A 5,525-nucleotide genomic window follows, 5' to 3' on the forward strand; every position below is an offset into this window, starting at 1 on the left:
CATAAAGTGAAGACAAAAAATTTGATCCCTGGGTCATACCTTCGGAAAAGTCAACACTGAACAGGAAATCCCTTTTCTGACTTTACATGAGTAAAAAATACATGTCTATTTGTAAAGCTATAGGGACTTTAATATATTGAACAATGGTCTCTAAATACAATGTCAAAGAAAAGTACACAATATATGTATAAGATAATGAACTAGATTACTACAGAAATACACAATAAGGTAAAAAAGATGACTATTCCAACCACCTTTTATATATATGATATATATAACGTCATATATATTATAGATATACAAAAGAAAAATAGTAGAAGAGTGCAGATAAAAGGTGCTGGGCCAGCAGGTGGCATAGTGATTATAAGGCATTGGACTCCTACATAGCTGACCATGGTTCAAGTCCCAGACCTGGTGGCTTGCTTTCTCACTTTCCCCTCTGCCTCTCTGTCTCTCTCTGATGAGCTCACGTGCCCTGTAGAAAATTAAATAATAATAAATAAAATTAAGTAAATAATTCTTAAAAAAATAAAAAACAAAGGTGCACAACATAGTGTAATGTTCTTTGTTGAAGATGATGAATATGACAGTATTTTGATTTGATCATTATACACTGCATGCATGTTTTGAAAAACCATATTATGCCCCATGAAGATACATAACAATTAAATTATAAACAAGAAATTATTTTTAAAAATACAAAAATATCTCAATATGTTCACCATTCTCAAATATCTTATGATGAAACTGGGGAATTATTATATATACGAATAAAGGTAGCTCTCAAAGTTCACTGTCAAAAGTAATTCCTAAAGCTGTAGACAGTAAGTGCCAAATTAATGGTGTAGACAGTGTTTCTTAAGCAATCAAGATTCCCTTGATATAGAAAAAAAAAAAGAAAAAAAAAACCTGACAGAGTGGGATCAGTTCAATAACAAGAGGGTGAGCTAGTTTACAGATGAAAGGGAATTGTCAGGCCAATCTGTGGCCTAGTGGTTGAGGGAACAGGATCCCACATGACTGACAGCTCGGCTCAAGTCCTGGCCCCAGCAGCTTGAAAGAACATGCCAGGTGAGTGTCTGAGTGTGCCCACGATTCCGACAGGATGGAGAAATGGAGAAGAGACGGCAGCATGACTGCACTGGCGGGGGGGAGGTGCTTCCTCCCGCTACCTCTGTCTCTCTCTAATAAGCACATGTGTCCTCTCACAATAAAATAAAGTCATAATAAAAAATTGTCAGCTTCATATCAAATGATCACCAATACAAATTGTTAGCTTTAGTAATTTTTTTAAAGTATTATTTAATTTTATTTGTTATTTTTATTTTTTAATTTGACCAGACAGAAAGGGAAAGTAAAAAACAAGCTGCCAGGTCCAGGACTCGAAACTCTGTCAGTCATGTGGAAGTCCAGCACCCTTAACCACCAAACCACCAGCTCCACTGTTTTAAAAGGCACATTAATACAACATTAAGTACTTCATAAATTTAGCAATAGATAAAATTAAAAAGCCTCTGCCCCCCAAAAGTACTCTACTATACTACCCTGCTTCCATAAAAGCAAATAATTCTATTTACAATATTCTGACGTTCATTTTAGTTTATTTTTCTGAGTAAGAAAGGTGAATACACTGCCTCCCTGTTTTGAATCTATCTATCTATCTATCTATCTATCTATCTATCTATCTAAACATATATATATACACACACTATGTGTGTGTGTGTGTGTATCTTTATCAAATACATAAGTTTGAATTGGTGCAGAATTCTAAAGCTCAAATACATCAATATAGTTATTTATTCATTCAAGGAATTTGATACTACACACTAGGGAATGATTAGGAGTAGCCACAAATGATTTCATGAACAAAATCTTTGTTCTCTAAAAGAGTTTGTGTTAAAACAGGGAAGATGGTATGAAGCCCATGTGAAAGGACAGCTATTGGCCTGAGAAAGTCGAGAAAGCTTCAGCTGTAAAGTGCCTATTCCAGACCATGGACTAAGGAGTTTCCCAGGCAAGCGCACAGGGGAAGGGGCTTCTAGATGGACGAAATAGCCTGTGATTAAGTAAATGGAGCTGTGAGAAGAGCATGACCCGGGGCTTGAGGGCACGCAGAATGGAGAGTTGAAGGACTCGGTTAGGCTGTGAGTAGCAGTAAACAACAACGGTTGCTGAATATCCCAACACTGTGTTCAGATCTTGATTCTGCTCTGGAAGTAGCCTCTTGCAATAGGGTAACAGAGGAAGTAACAGAGGAGGAGACAGGATAACACGTTTTATTTTTTTAAATTGGATTCAATGGAGACATTTATGAGATAAGGAAGGAGGGGGGAGACTGTACGGCAAAGACGACTATGGGAGAACTTTCAGTTTTTTGTTTCATTTTGTTGGATTGATGAACTGTATGACAATATCAATTTTTGCTCAAAACTCACCACTGCCACCCTGTGGAAATATGACCAAAAAACTCCAAACAACGTTTAAAGTAAGTTATGTATTTATTTTATTTTTTTTGCTATATGGCATGTACACTTACTGGAGAGAGACAGAGAGGGAAAGTGAGAAATTACTCCTCAGGGGGGATAGCCATATTACAATCTCTTCTCCTCTCAGGATTTTAGGCACACATGTACACACACCTGGTGTGTTTTCAAGCTGCCAGTTTTGGGACTCGAACCACAGTCGGCTATGTGGGATCCAGTGCCTTAACCCAGACTTCTAGCCAGCCAGGATCACGGGCACGCCCACCAGGTTCAGGTTGAACTAGGCTTTCCCCTATGGTCCCAGTGTCACACTGCAGCACAATGTTTCAGCAAAGGCTGGCCTTTAATCTGTATTTAAGGCTGACCATCCAGCTGAATGGCTCTCAGCCTTTTTATTTCAAAGGCTTCTTTATCTACCCTCCCCACAAAGTTAATCTTTGATTTACAAAATTCAAAAACAGGGACTAGCAGTTGGCGTAATGGCTATGCCAGCACACGCACCCTATACCAAAAACTTCTCCTCCCCCCCCCAAAAAAAAATTCAAAAACATTTATTTATTGACTTTACTTGGCTCCTCCTAATGGTTTTAGGGCCATTTTGTTGAGGAAGCAGAGAAGAGCTCCTGTTGACACTTAAGGTTCATTACCACCCTGAGGAAAAGGAACGATTAACCCCACAGGGGAAACAAAGCATAATGAGGGTAACTTACCCAAGTTCCCACAAGTAGAAGGTGTTGGTGCCAGGATTCAAACTCGGATTCAAATCTGGCTCCCAAACCAGTGCTATTAATCATCGTGTTGTCAGTCATATAAAGCAATCAGATAACACCTGCTATTAAATATACCGTAACAGTGTTGTCAGGAACATCTTTTATCTCGTATTTGCTCTTTTCATATAACCCATGTATCTGGAGACATTTTATGTGTGTACTCACATTTTCTGTTCCACTTGTCTCCCAGGTGCTTGGACTGCTACCTGCACCCCTCCCCTCCAGCTGCCTCTGAAGTGACTAGAATACTCAATGTGGCCCTACCTAAGGCTCCACTTGCTGCTTCTAAACTCTTAGAAAGCTGAAGTCCTGGGATCTCCCAACTCCACCCAGGGTCCTAAACCATTGGTGTTGAGGCGTTAACTCCCTACAGGGCCAAGAGACAGGAGGGAACTAGCCATTTAAATTCCCTCTCAGTGCCTCCCTTGGATGGACTGTCCCAGTGCATACTCCCAAAAAGCCTGTCCAGATAAATCGCACATGGCCAAACAACTGGCTTTGCAACTCTCTGAAGCCATGGCGGCCAGCTCAAAAATGTAAAACCTAGTATTTGCTTCTCATTTCTCCTTGCCTTATATTTCTGCTTTACACTCACTGCCTGAGAACATTTCTTTTTTCTTTTCTTTTTTTTTTTTTTTTTTGAGAGTGTTTTTGCTATAAGGCATGTGCGCTCCCCATAAAGACAGGGAGAGACAGAGACAGAAAGCGAGAAATCGCCCCCCAAGGGGGATGGCCACGCAGCAATCCCTTCTCCTCCATTCTCCTCTCAGGATCTTGGACACGCATGCACAAGCGCCTGGCGTGAGTTTAAGCCACCGGGTCCGGGACTCGTAGGGTGGTAGACTATGTGGGAGTCCAGCGACATAGCCATCACGCTAACTGCTAGTCCTGAGAACATTTCTCATCCCTCTACTACGGGGCAGCCTTTAAAGTCTAAACCAGCTTCTTAAATCTTGTCACCTGAAGAACCCAGCAAAGTAACTGGTCCACAGAGGGGCTGATCTCTACATAAATAAATAAGGTGCTATTTTTACACTAGTTGCAGATCACTTAAACCACAGCATTTGGGGATGATGGTAAGATTCTGATTGATTACAAATGCAGGAGGGAGCAGACATTTACCAAGCAGACAGCAGAGCATTAAAATAATAGTTAATGTCAACTGAGCCCTTCCATGGCCAAGCACAGTTTTAACCACTTTACAATAATTATTTAATTGTCACAGCACCCCTGAGGATGTACAGTTTTTAACACCAAGCAACAGCAACAAGCAACAAGACTGTAGACACACTACCCAACACTACCTCTACCCCCATAGGATGGGCAACGGTTCTGAACTTCCGCTGCCTCCGAAGTCTTACCTACTACTCCGCGATGCCTCAAGACGCAGTATTTACTGCTCAACTCTAGGGTAACCCCCTTAGGGCCTCAAAAAATTACTCCCCAAAGGAAGCATTCTCCAAGAACGGCATTTAGCATTTCAGACCTGCCTGAGCCGAATGTCTGTAACACTGAGACGACAGGAAAACAAAGTGAGAATCCGATGAGTGCGGTGACATCACAGGGGCAAACCCCCCACTCCTTAATTACTACTGCACATAAGCACCACGCGCGACCTCGTGGGCGTGTGGAAGGAACCACCCGGGGCCGGCACCAGCGTGACCTCCTCGGCTGAGATAAATCCCGCACCCCGTCTCCTCGTCTCCTTGCCCTGTTCTAGCCTTGCTCCTCCCGCTTTCTTTAAAACGGACATAAACTGGCATTCCAGGACAGAGAACACGCGGCAAAGGCGCCTACGAACCCCCGAATCTGTGCAAAAGTCCAGGGCCCCGAGCTCTTTCCCCCCTGAGTAAAACGGCAAAGTAAGCCACTGGCCACGTGGAGGAGAAATCGCATCCGTTCTACGGGGCACACAGCTTCTCCCCGAGGTAAGGAAGCAAATTAGAAACTCCACCCGGACGTTCGGCCTTCGCAGCCTCGCAGCGACCCTCGGCGCGGAGCTGGTTCGCGGAAGGTGGCCGGCAGAGACCGAAAGGCAGCGGGCAACTTACCCACGCTTCACTGGTTGCCTGGAGACCCCGCGCAACCACCTCCTCCAATCAACAGGCATCTCTTTTTGTCCAATCATAGAAGCCCGAAGAGCTGTGTGGGAAGTGAAAGGTCACGCTGCTGTTTGGCGGCCATTTCTTTTGAACTCAGTGGCTTCGGGCCTACGGTAGCTGCTCCAGTTACTCGGGACCGGCGTCCGCAGGATCGGCGACTAGCAGCCTGC

At 43.2% G+C, this 5,525-nt stretch overlaps 1 protein-coding gene across 1 annotated transcript in view; it reads left to right on the top strand.

Moving 5' to 3' along the window:
* Window positions 1-5,406: 5,406 nt before the first annotated feature.
* The window catches only part of SNRPF (small nuclear ribonucleoprotein polypeptide F), a gene marked incomplete in the record, with an annotated part of 7,850 nt that continues 7,731 nt past the window's right edge, over window positions 5,407-5,525 (top strand). Inside the window, 1 exon segment of the mRNA XM_014590267.2 lies at window positions 5,407-5,525.

This window comes from Tupaia chinensis, unplaced genomic scaffold, assembly GCF_000334495.1.
Source record: "Tupaia chinensis unplaced genomic scaffold, TupChi_1.0 Scaffold000423_1, whole genome shotgun sequence".
Lineage (NCBI taxonomy): Eukaryota > Metazoa > Chordata > Mammalia > Scandentia > Tupaiidae > Tupaia > Tupaia belangeri.